The following is a 17,972-nucleotide window of genomic DNA, read 5'->3' on the forward strand; positions in this document are numbered from 1 at the left end:
TCTACCCTTAGCAGGAGGGCTCCTGATTACATACCTCTCCTGCTGCTGCTGCTGCTGGCTGTCCAGCAGCAGACTGAAGGTGGCTGCTGCTGTGCACAGGTATATAAAGGCTCAGAGCCTATTATGACACGCGCAGCCAGCGTTCCATTGCCACATTCCATCTACTGCAGGCAGGATACCTGGCTGGCTGAATGTCGCTGAGAAGCTCACAGAGACCGCCATAAGCAACAGTTTAACAGAATGCCACAGACTAATCAACCAAACTTTTTGGGTTGGGTTCTCTTTTATAGTCTGCAGGCATTAAATGAAAGAAGTCAGTGTTCCAGCAGAAGGAGACAACGTTTCAGAAAAGGCATTGTAGCAAACCAAAAAAGAAATTTTAAGCGCAGCAGAGTAACCAGCGCACATACCTGTTAGCTCAGGTGAGTTTAAAAGGCTGCTGTTGATAACAAGGGCATTTGCTAAATAGATGGTGTGTGTGCAACAATATACTGAAAGGTCAATTATATTGTGCAGCTTATCTCACCACCTGTAGTTATTTAGGTGAAAGCTCCAAAATGCTTGCCTAATATGTCTGTTTATCCAAAAGGAAGTAAAAAGGGAGAGCTAGAAAGATAGCATTGCATCACATTACATGGCAATGCAATGCACAGTTGCTGAAGTTGAACCAAAATGAGCTTGTAATCTGGCTTCTGCAACTTTGAACATGAAAAATCCAATGAGGAGAAGAAAAGCAAAGCCAAAGAGTCCATCCCAAAATCCGACAAACAAGCAAAATGAACAAAAAACATTGAATTCAATTCTTTCTGATTTTAGAAACTGCATTAAAGAAGGGGTGCACCGGTCCTGGAGATACTGCAATACCAGGTCAATGCGTGGAGTGGACAGAGCAAGCTCTTTTTCCATCTCCCTGTTCTAAAAATCCATTTAATATATGGTCCCCAGATAGGGGACGTATCAGATATTAAACTGATAAGAACAGATACTACACTTGATCTTAGCCAAAAGGCCGAGAAGCGATAACCAGAATTGGTTTCAAACTACGGAGCCACCCAAGGATCCTGAAAAGTCCATTTGTGGAGATGAGCTCCTGGACTCCCGTTAAGAAGACATGTTGTCAACCTCTAGATCCCTTACATGCCTGCACTTTTCGGCTTGCTGCTGCTGCAATCCACGCGTTTTAGATCTGCATAACTCCACCTCTTTAAACACAGCACCTTCACCCCCTGCTGTTCCCACCCGCCTCAACACCGTTGGAAGGGAGGAGAACCAATTAAGGCGGGGGGTGGGGTGGAACGAGCAGCTGTCTACCCTTAGCAGGAGGGCTCCTGATTACATACCTCTCCTGCTGCTGCTGCTGCTGGCTGTCCAGCAGCAGACTGAAGGTGGCTGCTGCTGTGCACAGGTATATAAAGGCTCAGAGCCTATTATGACACGCGCAGCCAGCGTTCCATTGCCACATTCCATCTACTGCAGGCAGGATACCTGGCTGGCTGAATGTCGCTGAGAAGCTCACAGAGACCGCCATAAGCAACAGTTTAACAGAATGCCACAGACTAATCAACCAAACTTTTTGGGTTGGGTTCTCTTTTATAGTCTGCAGGCATTAAATGAAAGAAGTCAGTGTTCCAGCAGAAGGAGACAACGTTTCAGAAAAGGCATTGTAGCAAACCAAAAAAGAAATTTTAAGCGCAGCAGAGTAACCAGCGCACATACCTGTTAGCTCAGGTGAGTTTAAAAGGCTGCTGTTGATAACAAGGGCATTTGCTAAATAGATGGTGTGTGTGCAACAATATACTGAAAGGTCAATTATATTGCGCAGCTTATCTCACCACCTGTAGTTATTTAGGTGAAAGCCCCAAAATGCTTGCCTAATATGTCTGTTTATCCAAAAGGAAGTAAAAAGGGAGAGCTAGAAAGATAGCATTGCATCACATTACATGGCAATGCAATGCACAGTTGCTGAAGTTGAACCAAAATGAGCTTGTAATCTGGCTTCTGCAACTTTGAACATGAAAAATCCAATGAGGAGAAGAAAAGCAAAGCCAAAGAGTCCATCCCAAAATCCGACAAACAAGCAAAATGAACAAAAAACATTGAATTCAATTCTTTCTGATTTTAGAAACTGCATTAAAGAAGGGGTGCACCGGTCCTGGAGATACTGCAATACCAGGTCAATGCGTGGAGTGGACAGAGCAAGCTCTTTTTCCATCTCCCTGTTCTAAAAATCCATTTAATATATGGTCCCCAGATAGGGGACGTATCAGATATTAAACTGATAAGAACAGATACTACACTTGATCTTAGTCAAAAGGCCGAGAAGCGATAACCAGAATTGGTTTCAAACTACGGAGCCACCCAAGGATCCTGAAAAGTCCATTTGTGGAGATGAGCTCCTGGACTCCCGTTAAGAAGACATGTTGTCAACCTCTAGATCCCTTACATGCCTGCACTTTTCGGCTTGCTGCTGCTGCAATCCACGCGTTTTAGATCTGCATAACTCCACCTCTTTAAACACAGCACCTTCACCCCCTGCTGTTCCCACCCGCCTCAACACCGTTGGAAGGGAGGAGAACCAATTAAGGCGGGGGGTGGGGTGGAACGAGCAGCTGTCTACCCTTAGCAGGAGGGCTCCTGATTACATACCTCTCCTGCTGCTGCTGCTGCTGGCTGTCCAGCAGCAGACTGAAGGTGGCTGCTGCTGTGCACAGGTATATAAAGGCTCAGAGCCTATTATGACTAGTGTTGAGCCACCCCCGTAGTGTTCGGGTTCGGTTCGGTTCGTCGAACACCGGGATGTTCGAGGAACTGTTCGTCGAACTGTTCGTCGAACACCTTAGAACACCGTCGAACACCGTTAAAACCAATGGCAGGCAAACAAAAACACATAGAAACACATAGAAAACACCTGCAAAGGTGTCCAAAAGCTGACAAACTGCTCAGAAGACACTCTCTTTAAAAAAGCCGGCCGGCAAATTCAGCAGCGGCATACACCGGTACCCGACAATTTAGACAAGAAGGAATAGAGCATCACACATAGATTAGATAGATAGAAACATGTCAGTCACACATATAAGAAGCACAGTGACAGTGTTGGTTACTGCACTTGTCATTTAGTGTAAAGGATTTATTAAAAAAAATAATAGTGTTTTCATGCACCGTCTCTTTAAAAAAGCCGGCCGGCAATTCAGCATCTGTACCCGACAATTTAGAACAGAAAGAATAGAGCTTCACACATAGATTAGATAGATAGAAACATGTCAGTCACATATATAATAAGTACAGTGATAGTGTTGCTTACTGTACTTGTCATTTAGTGTAAAGGATTTATTTAAAAAAATAATAGTGTTTTCATGCACTGTCTCTTTAAAAAAGCCGGCCGGCAATTCAGCAGCGGTACCCGACAATTTAGAACAGAAAGATAGAGCATCACACATAGATTAGATAGATAGAAACATGTCAGTCACATATATATGAAGTACAGTGATAGTGTTGGTTACTGTACTTGTCATTTAGTATTAAAATAAAGGATTTATTATTAAAAAAATTGGCGTGGGGTTCCCCTTAATTTTAGGCTCTAGCGGAGGTTAAGCAGACGGCTGGGGCAGATGTTTGAAGCCTGGGAAGGGGGTAATACCCACGGAGCTTCCCAGGCTACTAATATCAGCCTCCAGCTGAATACATAGCCTTTACTAGCTATTAAAATGGGGGACCCCCCAAAAAAAATGACGTGGGGTCCCCCCTAATTTAATAGCTAGCAAAGGCTAGGCCGACAGCTGGGGGCTGATATTAATAGCCCAGGAAGGGAGCCATGAATATTGGCCCCCTCCCAGGCTAGAAACACCAGCCGTCAGCCGCCCCAGAAATGGCGCATTCATAGGATGCGCCAATTCTGGCACTTAGCCTCGCTCTTCCACGCTGCCCTGGTGCGGTGGCAGGGGGTAATAGGGTTGGGGTTGATGTCAGCTTATAATGCCAGCTGACATCAAGCCCAGGTTAGTAATGGAGAGGCGTCTATAAGACACCCCCATTACTAACCCCATAGTCAAAGTTAAAAAAAACACAAACACCCAGAATAAAGTCCTTTAATTGAAATAAAGACACAATCCTTTATTGTTCTAAATTAAACCATACTTACCATCACGCCCATTCCAGCTGAAGCCAACGATCTCCTGCAATAAAAGAAAAATAATAAAGCAACCTCATCCTTACCTTTCCATGGTTCCCACGACAGCTTCAGCTCTGCTACATCGAGATGACAGGCTGGACCGCAGCAGAACGCTGCCATCCAGCCTGTCATCCCGCAGACACTGAGAAGCGCAGGCTTGCTTGCGCTGCTCAGCGTCTCTCTGTGACGACATCCAGATGAGCCGAGTTCATGTCCAATGAACTCGGCTCACCTCATGCACGTCACTGACAGCGTGGGAAAATTCTCACGCTGAAGCGCTGATTGCAGGAGAATTTTCCCACGCTGTCAGTGACGTGCAGGAGGTGAGCTGAGTTCATTGGACATGAGCTCACCTCATGCACATCACTGACAGCGTGGGAGTATTCTCCTGCACTCAGCACTTCAGCGTGAGAATTTTCCCACGCTGTCAGTGACGTGCATGAGGTGAGCCGAGTTCATTGGACATGACCTCGGCTCATCTGGATGCCGTCACAGCGAGACAGTGAGGAGCGCAAGCATGCCTGCGCTTCTCAGTGTCTGCGGGATGACAGACTGGATGGCAGCGTTCTGCTGCGGTCCAGCCAGTCATCTCGATGTAGCAGAGCTGAAGCTGTCGTGGGAACCATGGAAAGGTAAGGATGAGGTTGGTTTATTATTTTTCTTTTATTGCAGGAGATCGTTGGCTTCAGCTGGAATGGGTGTGATGGTAAGTATGGTTTAATTTAGAACAATAAAGAATTGTGTCTTTATTTCAATTAAAGGACTTTATTCTGGGTGTTGTGTTTTTTTTAAATACTTTACTAGAAATTCATGGCGGTCATGTCTAATACTGGCGTGACCCCATGAATTTTGGGCTTGGGGCCAGCTGATAATACCAAGCTGGCCCTAACCCCTTTATTACCCAGTGAGCCACCGCACCAGGGCCCTGGATGAGTTGGGTACAGCGCCAGAAGATGGCGCTTCTATGAACGCGCCATTTTCCGGGGTGGCTGCGGACTGCAATTTGTAGCGGGGGGGGGCCCAGAAAGCTTGGGCCTCCCTGCGCTGCAGATTCCAGCCCCCAGCTGCCTAGTTGTACCTGGCTGGACACAAAAATAGGGCGAAGCCCCACGTACTTTTTTTTTAATTATTTCATGAAATTCATGAAATAATTAAGAAAAAAAGGCCTTCCCTATATTGTTGTGTCCGGCCAGGTACAAATAGGCAGCTGGTGGTTGGGGGCAGCCCGTTCCTGCCTGCTGTACCTGGCTGGACACAAATATAGTGCGAAGCCCCACTTCAATTTTTTTTAATTATTTCATGAAATTCATGAAATAATTAAGAAAAAAAGGGCTTCCCTATATTGTTGTGTCCGGCCAGGTACAAATAGGCAGCTGGTGGATGGGGGCAGCCCGTTCCTGCCTGCTGTACCTGGCTGGACACAAATATAGTGCGAAGCCCCACTTCAATTTTTTTAAATTATTTCAGGAAATTCATGAAATAATTTAAAAAAAATTGACGTGGGGCTTCGCACTATATTTGTGTCCAGCCAGGTACAGCAGGCAGGAACGGGCTGCCCCCATCCACCAGCTGCCTATTTGTACCTGGCCGGACACAACAATATAGGGAAGCCCTTTTTTCTTAATTATTTCATGAAATAATTTAAAAAAAATTGACGTGGGGCTTCGCACTATATTTGTGTCCAGTCAGGTACAGCAGGCAGGAACGGGCTGCCCCCAACCACCAGCTGCCTATTTGTACCTGGCCGGACACAACAATATAGGGAAGCCCTTTTTTTCTTAATTATTTCATGAAATAATTTAAAGAAAATTGACGTGGGGCTTCGCCCTGTTTTTGTGTCCAGCCAGGTACAACTAGGCAGCTGGGGGCTGGAATCCGCAGCGCAGGGAGGCCCAAGCTTTCTGGGCCACCCCCGCTGCAAATTGCAGTCCGCAGCCACCCCGGAAAATGGCGCGTTCATAGAAGCGCCATCTTCTGGCGCTGTACCCAACTCATCCAGGGCCCTGATGCGGTGGCTCACTGGGTAATAAAGGGGTTAGGGCCAGCTTGGCATTATCAGCTGGCCCTAAGCCCGAAATTCATGGGGTCACGCCAATATTAGACATGACCACCATGAATTTCTAGTAAAGAATTTAAAAAAAACACAACACCCAGAAAAAAGTCCTTTAATTGAAATAAACACACAATTCTTTATTGTTCTAAATTAAACCATACTTACCATCACGCCCATTCCAGCTGAAGCCAACGATCTCCTGAAATAAAAGAAAAATAATAAAGCAACATCATCCTTACCTTTCCATGGTTCCCATGACAGCTTCAGCTCTGCTACATCGAGATGACAGGCTGGACCGCAGCAGAACGCTGCCATCCAGTCTGTCATCCCGCAGACACTGAGAAGCGCAGGCTTGCTTGCGCTCCACAGTGTCTCTCTGTGAGGGCATCCAGATGAGCCGAGTTAATGTCCAATGAACTCGGCTCACCTCATGCACGTCACTGACAGCGTGGGAAAATTCTCCTGCACTCACCGCTTCAGCGTGGGAGAATTCTCACACTGAAGCGCTGAGTGCAGGAGAATTCTCCCACGCTGTCAGTGACGTGCAGGAGGTGAGCTGAGTTCATTGGACATGAGCTCACCTTATGCACGTCACTGACAGCGTGGGAAAATTCTCCTGCACTCAGCGCTTCAGCGGGAGAATTCTCACGCTGAAGCACTGAGTGCAGGAGAATTCTCCCACGCTGTCAGTGACGTGCAGGAGGTGAGCTGAGTTCATTGGACATGAACTCGGCTCATCTGGATGTCGTCACAGAGAGACGCTGAGCAGCGCAAGTAAGCCTGCGCTTCTCAGTGTCTGCGGGATGAGAGGCTGGATGGCAGCGTTCTGCTGCGGTCCAGCCTGTCATCTCGATGTAGCAGAGCTGAAGCTGTCGTGGGAACCATGGAAAGGTAAGGATGAGGTTGCTTTATTATTTTTCTTTTATTGCAGGAGATCGTTGGCTTCAGCTGGAATGGGCGTGACGGTAAGTATGGTTTAATTTAGAACAATAAAGGATTGTGTCTTTATTTCAATTAAAGGACTTTATTCTGGGTGTTTGTGTTTTTTTTAACTTTGACTATGGGGTTAGTAATGGGGGTGTCTTATAGACGCCTCTCCATTACTAACCTGGGCTTGATGTCAGCTGGCATTATAAGCTGACATCAACCCCAACCCTATTACCCCCTGCCACCGCACCAGGGCAGCGTGGAAGAGCGAGGCTAAGTGCCAGAATTGGCGCATCCTATGAATGCGCCATTTCTGGGGCGGCTGACGGCTGGTGTTTCTAGCCTGGGAGGGGGCCAATATTCATGGCTCCCTTCCTGGGCTATTAATATCAGCCCCCAGCTGTCTGCCTAGCCTTTGCTAGCTATTAAATTAGGGGGGACCCCACGTCATTTTTTTTGGGGGGTCCCCCATTTTAATAGCTAGTAAAGGCTATGTATTCAGCTGGGGGCTGATATTAGTAGCCTGGGAAGCTCCGTGGGTATTACCCCCTTCCCAGGCTTCAAACATCTGCCCCAGCCGTCTGCTTAACCTCCGCTAGAGCCTAAAATTAAGGGGAACCCCACGCCATTTTTTTTAATAATAAATCCTTTATTTTAATACTAAATGACAAGTACAGTAACCAACACTATCACTGTACTTCATATATATGTGACTGACATGTTTCTATCTATCTAATCTATGTGTGAAGCTCTATTCTGTCTGTTATAAATTGTCGGGTACCGCTGCTGAATTGCCGGCCGGCTTTTTTAAAGAGACGGTGCATGAAAACACTATTATTTTTTTTGATAAAACCTTTACGCTAAATGACAAGTACAGTAAGCAGCACTTTCACTGTACTTCGTATATATGTGGCTGACATGTTTATATCTATCTAATCTATGTGTGAAGCTCTATTCTTTCGGTTCTAAATTGTCGGGTACCGGTGTATGCCGCTGCTGAATTGCCGGCTTTTCATGTTTCACTGTTGACACTGTTCCCATCGATTTGGGCAATCACTGTAATGCCACAACCACCATGGCTGTGGCATTACAGTGAGTGACAGACAATCCCTGCATGATTGGTGCTCTAAATAGCGCCAGACATGCAGGACAAGCTTTTGGTGCACGAACAGTTATCGAACATAACCTCGAACAGCCGAATTTTTTGCAAATCGTTCGGGTTCGTCGAACAACTCGAACACCGCCCAAACCAGCTCGAATTTGAGATTGGCGAACAGTTCTAGTCGAACACCGCTCATCTCTAATTATGACACGCGCAGCCAGCGTTCCATTGCCACATTCCATCTACTGCAGGCAGGATACCTGGCTGGCTGAATGTCGCTGAGAAGCTCACAGAGACCGCCATAAGCAACAGTTTAACAGAATGCCACAGACTAATCAACCAAACTTTTTGGGTTGGGTTCTCTTTTATAGTCTGCAGGCATTAAATGAAAGAAGTCAGTGTTCCAGCAGAAGGAGACAACGTTTCAGAAAAGGCATTGTAGCAAACCAAAAAAGAAATTTTAAGCGCAGCAGAGTAACCAGCGCACATACCTGTTAGCTCAGGTGAGTTTAAAAGGCTGCTGTTGATAACAAGGGCATTTGCTAAATAGATGGTGTGTGTGCAACAATATACTGAAAGGTCAATTATATTGTGCAGCTTATCTCACCACCTGTAGTTATTTAGGTGAAAGCTCCAAAATGCTTGCCTAATATGTCTGTTTATCCAAAAGGAAGTAAAAAGGGAGAGCTAGAAAGATAGCATTGCATCACATTACATGGCAATGCAATGCACAGTTGCTGAAGTTGAACCAAAATGAGCTTGTAATCTGGCTTCTGCAACTTTGAACATGAAAAATCCAATGAGGAGAAGAAAAGCAAAGCCAAAGAGTCCATCCCAAAATCCGACAAACTAGCAAAATGAACAAAAAACATTGAATTCAATTCTTTCTGATTTTAGAAACTGCATTAAAGAAGGGGTGCACCGGTCCTGGAGATACTGCAATACCAGGTCAATGCGTGGAGTGGACAGAGCAAGCTCTTTTTCCATCTCCCTGTTCTAAAAATCCATTTAATATATGGTCCCCAGATAGGGGACGTATCAGATATTAAACTGATAAGAACAGATACTACACTTGATCTTAGCCAAAAGGCCGAGAAGCGATAACCAGAATTGGTTTCAAAGTACGGAGCCACCCAAGGATCCTGAAAAGTCCATTTGTGGAGATGAGCTCCTGGACTCCCGTTAAGAAGACATGTTGTCAACCTCTAGATCCCTTACATGCCTGCACTTTTCGGCTTGCTGCTGCTGCAATCCACGCGTTTTAGATCTGCATAACTCCACCTCTTTAAACACAGCACCTTCACCCCCTGCTGTTCCCACCCGCCTCAACACCGTTGGAAGGGAGGAGAACCAATTAAGGCGGGGGGTGGGGTGGAACGAGCAGCTGTCTACCCTTAGCAGGAGGGCTCCTGATTACATACCTCTCCTGCTGCTGCTGCTGCTGGCTGTCCAGCAGCAGACTGAAGGTGGCTGCTGCTGTGCACAGGTATATAAAGGCTCAGAGCCTATTATGACACGCGCAGCCAGCGTTCCATTGCCACATTCCATCTACTGCAGGCAGGATACCTGGCTGGCTGAATGTCGCTGAGAAGCTCACAGAGACCGCCATAAGCAACAGTTTAACAGAATGCCACAGACTAATCAACCAAACTTTTTGGGTTGGGTTCTCTTTTATAGTCTGCAGGCATTAAATGAAAGAAGTCAGTGTTCCAGCAGAAGGAGACAACGTTTCAGAAAAGGCATTGTAGCAAACCAAAAAAGAAATTTTAAGCGCAGCAGAGTAACCAGCGCACATACCTGTTAGCTCAGGTGAGTTTAAAAGGCTGCTGTTGATAACAAGGGCATTTGCTAAATAGATGGTGTGTGTGCAACAATATACTGAAAGGTCAATTATATTGTGCAGCTTATCTCACCACCTGTAGTTATTTAGGTGAAAGCTCCAAAATGCTTGCCTAATATGTCTGTTTATCCAAAAGGAAGTAAAAAGGGAGAGCTAGAAAGATAGCATTGCATCACATTACATGGCAATGCAATGCACAGTTGCTGAAGTTGAACCAAAATGAGCTTGTAATCTGGCTTCTGCAACTTTGAACATGAAAAATCCAATGAGGAGAAGAAAAGCAAAGCCAAAGAGTCCATCCCAAAATCCGACAAACAAGCAAAATGAACAAAAAACATTGAATTCAATTCTTTCTGATTTTAGAAACTGCATTAAAGAAGGGGTGCACCGGTCCTGGAGATACTGCAATACCAGGTCAATGCGTGGAGTGGACAGAGCAAGCTCTTTTTCCATCTCCCTGTTCTAAAAATCCATTTAATATATGGTCCCCAGATAGGGGACGTATCAGATATTAAACTGATAAGAACAGATACTACACTTGATCTTAGCCAAAAGGCCGAGAAGCGATAACCAGAATTGGTTTCAAACTACGGAGCCACCCAAGGATCCTGAAAAGTCCATTTGTGGAGATGAGCTCCTGGACTCCCGTTAAGAAGACATGTTGTCAACCTCTAGATCCCTTACATGCCTGCACTTTTCGGCTTGCTGCTGCTGCAATCCACGCGTTTTAGATCTGCATAACTCCACCTCTTTAAACACAGCACCTTCACCCCCTGCTGTTCCCACCCGCCTCAACACCGTTGGAAGGGAGGAGAACCAATTAAGGCGGGGGGTGGGGTGGAACGAGCAGCTGTCTACCCTTAGCAGGAGGGCTCCTGATTACATACCTCTCCTGCTGCTGCTGCTGCTGGCTGTCCAGCAGCAGACTGAAGGTGGCTGCTGCTGTGCACAGGTATATAAAGGCTCAGAGCCTATTATGACACGCGCAGCCAGCGTTCCATTGCCACATTCCATCTACTGCAGGCAGGATACCTGGCTGGTTGAATGTCGCTGAGAAGCTCACAGAGACCGCCATAAGCAACAGTTTAACAGAATGCCACAGACTAATCAACCAAACTTTTTGGGTTGGGTTCTCTTTTATAGTCTGCAGGCATTAAATGAAAGAAGTTAGTGTTCCAGCAGAAGGAGACAACGTTTCAGAAAAGGCATTGTAGCAAACCAAAAAAGAAATTTTAAGCGCAGCAGAGTAACCAGCGCACATACCTGTTAGCTCAGGTGAGTTTAAAAGGCTGCTGTTGATAACAAGGGCATTTGCTAAATAGATGGTGTGTGTGCAACAATATACTGAAAGGTCAATTATATTGTGCAGCTTATCTCACCACCTGTAGTTATTTAGGTGAAAGCTCCAAAATGCTTGCCTAATATGTCTGTTTATCCAAAAGGAAGTAAAAAGGGAGAGCTAGAAAGATAGCATTGCATCACATTACATGGCAATGCAATGCACAGTTGCTGAAGTTGAACCAAAATGAGCTTGTAATCTGGCTTCTGCAACTTTGAACATGAAAAATCCAATGAGGAGAAGAAAAGCAAAGCCAAAGAGTCCATCCCAAAATCCGACAAACAAGCAAAATGAACAAAAAACATTGAATTCAATTCTTTCTGATTTTAGAAACTGCATTAAAGAAGGGGTGCACCGGTCCTGGAGATACTGCAATACCAGGTCAATGCGTGGAGTGGACAGAGCAAGCTCTTTTTCCATCGCCCTGTTCTAAAAATCCATTTAATATATGGTCCCCAGATAGGGGACGTATCAGATATTAAACTGATAAGAACAGATACTACACTTGATCTTAGCCAAAAGGCCGAGAAGCGATAACCAGAATTGGTTTCAAACTACGGAGCCACCCAAGGATCCTGAAAAGTCCATTTGTGGAGATGAGCTCCTGGACTCCCGTTAAGAAGACATGTTGTCAACCTCTAGATCCCTTACATGCCTGCACTTTTCGGCTTGCTGCTGCTGCAATCCACGCGTTTTAGATCTGCATAACTCCACCTCTTTAAACACAGCACCTTCACCCCCTGCTGTTCCCACCCGCCTCAACACCGTTGGAAGGGAGGAGAACCAATTAAGGCGGGGGGTGGGGTGGAACGAGCAGCTGTCTACCCTTAGCAGGAGGGCTCCTGATTACATACCTCTCCTGCTGCTGCTGTTGCTGGCTGTCCAGCAGCAGACTGAAGGTGGCTGCTGCTGTGCACAGGTATATAAAGGCTCAGAGCCTATTATGACACGCGCAGCCAGCGTTCCATTGCCACATTCCATCTACTGCAGGCAGGATACCTGGCTGGCTGAATGTCGCTGAGAAGCTCACAGAGACCGCCATAAGCAACAGTTTAACAGAATGCCACAGACTAATCAACCAAACTTTTTGGGTTGGGTTCTCTTTTATAGTCTGCAGGCATTAAATGAAAGAAGTTAGTGTTCCAGCAGAAGGAGACAACGTTTCAGAAAAGGCATTGTAGCAAACCAAAAAAGAAATTTTAAGCGCAGCAGAGTAACCAGCGCACATACCTGTTAGCTCAGGTGAGTTTAAAAGGCTGCTGTTGATAACAAGGGCATTTGCTAAATAGATGGTGTGTGTGCAACAATATACTGAAAGGTCAATTATATTGTGCAGCTTATCTCACCACCTGTAGTTATTTAGGTGAAAGCCCCAAAATGCTTGCCTAATATGTCTGTTTATCCAAAAGGAAGTAAAAAGGGAGAGCTAGAAAGATAGCATTGCATCACATTACATGGCAATGCAATGCACAGTTGCTGAAGTTGAACCAAAATGAGCTTGTAATCTGGCTTCTGCAACTTTGAACATGAAAAATCCAATGAGGAGAAGAAAAGCAAAGCCAAAGAGTCCATCCCAAAATCCGACAAACAAGCAAAATGAACAAAAAACATTGAATTCAATTCTTTCTGATTTTAGAAACTGCATTAAAGAAGGGGTGCACCGGTCCTGGAGATACTGCAATACCAGGTCAATGCGTGGAGTGGACAGAGCAAGCTCTTTTTCCATCTCCCTGTTCTAAAAATCCATTTAATATATGGTCCCCAGATAGGGGACGTATCAGATATTAAACTGATAAGAACAGATACTACACTTGATCTTAGTCAAAAGGCCGAGAAGCGATAACCAGAATTGGTTTCAAACTACGGAGCCACCCAAGGATCCTGAAAAGTCCATTTGTGGAGATGAGCTCCTGGACTCCCGTTAAGAAGACATGTTGTCAACCTCTAGATCCCTTACATGCCTGCACTTTTCGGCTTGCTGCTGCTGCAATCCACGCGTTTTAGATCTGCATAACTCCACCTCTTTAAACACAGCACCTTCACCCCCTGCTGTTCCCACCCGCCTCAACACCGTTGGAAGGGAGGAGAACCAATTAAGGCGGGGGGTGGGGTGGAACGAGCAGCTGTCTACCCTTAGCAGGAGGGCTCCTGATTACATACCTCTCCTGCTGCTGCTGCTGCTGGCTGTCCAGCAGCAGACTGAAGGTGGCTGCTGCTGTGCACAGGTATATAAAGGCTCAGAGCCTATTATGACACGCGCAGCCAGCGTTCCATTGCCACATTCCATCTACTGCAGGCAGGATACCTGGCTGGCTGAATGTCGCTGAGAAGCTCACAGAGACCGCCATAAGCAACAGTTTAACAGAATGCCACAGACTAATCAACCAAACTTTTTGGGTTGGGTTCTCTTTTATAGTCTGCAGGCATTAAATGAAAGAAGTCAGTGTTCCAGCAGAAGGAGACAACGTTTCAGAAAAGGCATTGTAGCAAACCAAAAAAGAAATTTTAAGCGCAGCAGAGTAACCAGCGCACATACCTGTTAGCTCAGGTGAGTTTAAAAGGCTGCTGTTGATAACAAGGGCATTTGCTAAATAGATGGTGTGTGTGCAACAATATACTGAAAGGTCAATTATATTGTGCAGCTTATCTCACCACCTGTAGTTATTTAGGTGAAAGCTCCAAAATGCTTGCCTAATATGTCTGTTTATCCAAAAGGAAGTAAAAAGGGAGAGCTAGAAAGATAGCATTGCATCACATTACATGGCAATGCAATGCACAGTTGCTGAAGTTGAACCAAAATGAGCTTGTAATCTGGCTTCTGCAACTTTGAACATGAAAAATCCAATGAGGAGAAGAAAAGCAAAGCCAAAGAGTCCATCCCAAAATCCGACAAACAAGCAAAATGAACAAAAAACATTGAATTCAATTCTTTCTGATTTTAGAAACTGCATTAAAGAAGGGGTGCACCGGTCCTGGAGATACTGCAATACCAGGTCAATGCGTGGAGTGGACAGAGCAAGCTCTTTTTCCATCTCCCTGTTCTAAAAATCCATTTAATATATGGTCCCCAGATAGGGGACGTATCAGATATTAAACTGATAAGAACAGATACTACACTTGATCTTAGCCAAAAGGCCGAGAAGCGATAACCAGAATTGGTTTCAAACTACGGAGCCACCCAAGGATCCTGAAAAGTCCATTTGTGGAGATGAGCTCCTGGACTCCCGTTAAGAAGACATGTTGTCAACCTCTAGATCCCTTACATGCCTGCACTTTTCGGCTTGCTGCTGCTGCAATCCACGCGTTTTAGATCTGCATAACTCCACCTCTTTAAACACAGCACCTTCACCCCCTGCTGTTCCCACCCGCCTCAACACCGTTGGAAGGGAGGAGAACCAATTAAGGCAGGGGGTGGGGTGGAACGAGCAGCTGTCTACCCTTAGCAGGAGGGCTCCTGATTACATACCTCTCCTGCTGCTGCTGCTGCTGGCTGTCCAGCAGCAGACTGAAGGTGGCTGCTGCTGTGCACAGGTATATAAAGGCTCAGAGCCTATTATGACACGCGCAGCCAGCGTTCCATTGCCACATTCCATCTACTGCAGGCAGGATACCTGGCTGGCTGAATGTCGCTGAGAAGCTCACAGAGACCGCCATAAGCAACAGTTTAACAGAATGCCACAGACTAATCAACCAAACTTTTTGGGTTGGGTTCTCTTTTATAGTCTGCAGGCATTAAATGAAAGAAGTCAGTGTTCCAGCAGAAGGAGACAACGTTTCAGAAAAGGCATTGTAGCAAACCAAAAAAGAAATTTTAAGCGCAGCAGAGTAACCAGCGCACATACCTGTTAGCTCAGGTGAGTTTAAAAGGCTGCTGTTGATAACAAGGGCATTTGCTAAATAGATGGTGTGTGTGCAACAATATACTGAAAGGTCAATTATATTGTGCAGCTTATCTCACCACCTGTAGTTATTTAGGTGAAAGCTCCAAAATGCTTGCCTAATATGTCTGTTTATCCAAAAGGAAGTAAAAAGGGAGAGCTAGAAAGATAGCATTGCATCACATTACATGGCAATGCAATGCACAGTTGCTGAAGTTGAACCAAAATGAGCTTGTAATCTGGCTTCTGCAACTTTGAACATGAAAAATCCAATGAGGAGAAGAAAAGCAAAGCCAAAGAGTCCATCCCAAAATCCGACAAACAAGCAAAATGAACAAAAAACATTGAATTCAATTCTTTCTGATTTTAGAAACTGCATTAAAGAAGGGGTGCACCGGTCCTGGAGATACTGCAATACCAGGTCAATGCGTGGAGTGGACAGAGCAAGCTCTTTTTCCATCTCCCTGTTCTAAAAATCCATTTAATATATGGTCCCCAGATAGGGGACGTATCAGATATTAAACTGATAAGAACAGATACTACACTTGATCTTAGCCAAAAGGCCGAGAAGCGATAACCAGAATTGGTTTCAAACTACGGAGCCACCCAAGGATCCTGAAAAGTCCATTTGTGGAGATGAGCTCCTGGACTCCCGTTAAGAAGACATGTTGTCAACCTCTAGATCCCTTACATGCCTGCACTTTTCGGCTTGCTGCTGCTGCAATCCACGCGTTTTAGATCTGCATAACTCCACCTCTTTAAACACAGCACCTTCACCCCCTGCTGTTCCCACCCGCCTCAACACCGTTGGAAGGGAGGAGAACCAATTAAGGCGGGGGGTGGGGTGGAACGAGCAGCTGTCTACCCTTAGCAGGAGGGCTCCTGATTACATACCTCTCCTGCTGCTGCTGCTGCTGGCTGTCCAGCAGCAGACTGAAGGTGGCTGCTGCTGTGCACAGGTATATAAAGGCTCAGAGCCTATTATGACACGCGCAGCCAGCGTTCCATTGCCACATTCCATCTACTGCAGGCAGGATACCTGGCTGGCTGAATGTCGCTGAGAAGCTCACAGAGACCGCCATAAGCAACAGTTTAACAGAATGCCACAGACTAATCAACCAAACTTTTTGGGTTGGGTTCTCTTTTATAGTCTGCAGGCATTAAATGAAAGAAGTTAGTGTTCCAGCAGAAGGAGACAACGTTTCAGAAAAGGCATTGTAGCAAACCAAAAAAGAAATTTTAAGCGCAGCAGAGTAACCAGCGCACATACCTGTTAGCTCAGGTGAGTTTAAAAGGCTGCTGTTGATAACAAGGGCATTTGCTAAATAGATGGTGTGTGTGCAACAATATACTGAAAGGTCAATTATATTGTGCAGCTTATCTCACCACCTGTAGTTATTTAGGTGAAAGCTCCAAAATGCTTGCCTAATATGTCTGTTTATCCAAAAGGAAGTAAAAAGGGAGAGCTAGAAAGATAGCATTGCATCACATTACATGGCAATGCAATGCACAGTTGCTGAAGTTGAACCAAAATGAGCTTGTAATCTGGCTTCTGCAACTTTGAACATGAAAAATCCAATGAGGAGAAGAAAAGCAAAGCCAAAGAGTCCATCCCAAAATCCGACAAACAAGCAAAATGAACAAAAAACATTGAATTCAATTCTTTCTGATTTTAGAAACTGCATTAAAGAAGGGGTGCACCGGTCCTGGAGATACTGCAATACCAGGTCAATGCGTGGAGTGGACAGAGCAAGCTCTTTTTCCATCTCCCTGTTCTAAAAATCCATTTAATATATGGTCCCCAGATAGGGGACGTATCAGATATTAAACTGATAAGAACAGATACTACACTTGATCTTAGCCAAAAGGCCGAGAAGCGATAACCAGAATTGGTTTCAAACTACGGAGCCACCCAAGGATCCTGAAAAGTCCATTTGTGGAGATGAGCTCCTGGACTCCCGTTAAGAAGACATGTTGTCAACCTCTAGATCCCTTACATGCCTGCACTTTTCGGCTTGCTGCTGCTGCAATCCACGCGTTTTAGATCTGCATAACTCCACCTCTTTAAACACAGCACCTTCACCCCCTGCTGTTCCCACCCGCCTCAACACCGTTGGAAGGGAGGAGAACCAATTAAGGCGGGGGGTGGGGTGGAACGAGCAGCTGTCTACCCTTAGCAGGAGGGCTCCTGATTACATACCTCTCCTGCTGCTGCTGCTGCTGGCTGTCCAGCAGCAGACTGAAGGTGGCTGCTGCTGTGCACAGGTATATAAAGGCTCAGAGCCTATTATGACACGCGCAGCCAGCGTTCCATTGCCACATTCCATCTACTGCAGGCAGGATACCTGGCTGGCTGAATGTCGCTGAGAAGCTCACAGAGACCGCCATAAGCAACAGTTTAACAGAATGCCACAGACTAATCAACCAAACTTTTTGGGTTGGGTTCTCTTTTATAGTCTGCAGGCATTAAATGAAAGAAGTCAGTGTTCCAGCAGAAGGAGACAACGTTTCAGAAAAGGCATTGTAGCAAACCAAAAAAGAAATTTTAAGCGCAGCAGAGTAACCAGCGCACATACCTGTTAGCTCAGGTGAGTTTAAAAGGCTGCTGTTGATAACAAGGGCATTTGCTAAATAGATGGTGTGTGTGCAACAATATACTGAAAGG

At 45.6% G+C, this 17,972-nt stretch overlaps 9 non-coding genes across 9 annotated transcripts; all 9 read right to left on the bottom strand.

The window, feature by feature from the left end:
• Positions 1–830: 830 nt before the first annotated feature.
• LOC141232225 (U2 spliceosomal RNA) lies at positions 831–1,021 on the bottom strand. Its single transcript, XR_012298483.1, has one exon. It is a non-coding gene; the product is annotated as a U2 spliceosomal RNA (small nuclear RNA).
• A 1,115-nt stretch (positions 1,022–2,136) lies between these two features.
• Positions 2,137–2,327, bottom strand: LOC141231792 (U2 spliceosomal RNA). Its single transcript, XR_012298102.1, has one exon. It is a non-coding gene; the product is annotated as a U2 spliceosomal RNA (small nuclear RNA).
• Positions 2,328–9,161: 6,834 nt separating this feature from the next.
• Positions 9,162–9,352, bottom strand: LOC141232226 (U2 spliceosomal RNA). The gene has a single exon (XR_012298484.1). It is a non-coding gene; the product is annotated as a U2 spliceosomal RNA (small nuclear RNA).
• A 1,115-nt stretch (positions 9,353–10,467) lies between these two features.
• On the bottom strand, positions 10,468–10,658 carry LOC141232227 (U2 spliceosomal RNA). The gene has a single exon (XR_012298485.1). It is a non-coding gene; the product is annotated as a U2 spliceosomal RNA (small nuclear RNA).
• A 1,115-nt stretch (positions 10,659–11,773) lies between these two features.
• On the bottom strand, positions 11,774–11,964 carry LOC141231752 (U2 spliceosomal RNA). Its single transcript, XR_012298062.1, has one exon. It is a non-coding gene; the product is annotated as a U2 spliceosomal RNA (small nuclear RNA).
• A 1,115-nt stretch (positions 11,965–13,079) lies between these two features.
• Positions 13,080–13,270, bottom strand: LOC141231793 (U2 spliceosomal RNA). Its single transcript, XR_012298103.1, has one exon. It is a non-coding gene; the product is annotated as a U2 spliceosomal RNA (small nuclear RNA).
• Positions 13,271–14,385: 1,115 nt separating this feature from the next.
• Positions 14,386–14,576, bottom strand: LOC141232228 (U2 spliceosomal RNA). The gene has a single exon (XR_012298486.1). It is a non-coding gene; the product is annotated as a U2 spliceosomal RNA (small nuclear RNA).
• A 1,115-nt stretch (positions 14,577–15,691) lies between these two features.
• Positions 15,692–15,882, bottom strand: LOC141232229 (U2 spliceosomal RNA). The gene has a single exon (XR_012298487.1). It is a non-coding gene; the product is annotated as a U2 spliceosomal RNA (small nuclear RNA).
• Positions 15,883–16,997: 1,115 nt separating this feature from the next.
• LOC141232230 (U2 spliceosomal RNA) lies at positions 16,998–17,188 on the bottom strand. Its single transcript, XR_012298488.1, has one exon. It is a non-coding gene; the product is annotated as a U2 spliceosomal RNA (small nuclear RNA).
• Positions 17,189–17,972: the final 784 nt, after the last annotated feature.

Source organism: Phyllobates terribilis, unplaced genomic scaffold (assembly GCF_046119375.1).
Source record: "Phyllobates terribilis strain yellow unplaced genomic scaffold, ASM4611937v1 Scaffold_538__1_contigs__length_1162401, whole genome shotgun sequence".
NCBI lineage: Eukaryota > Metazoa > Chordata > Amphibia > Anura > Dendrobatidae > Phyllobates > Phyllobates terribilis.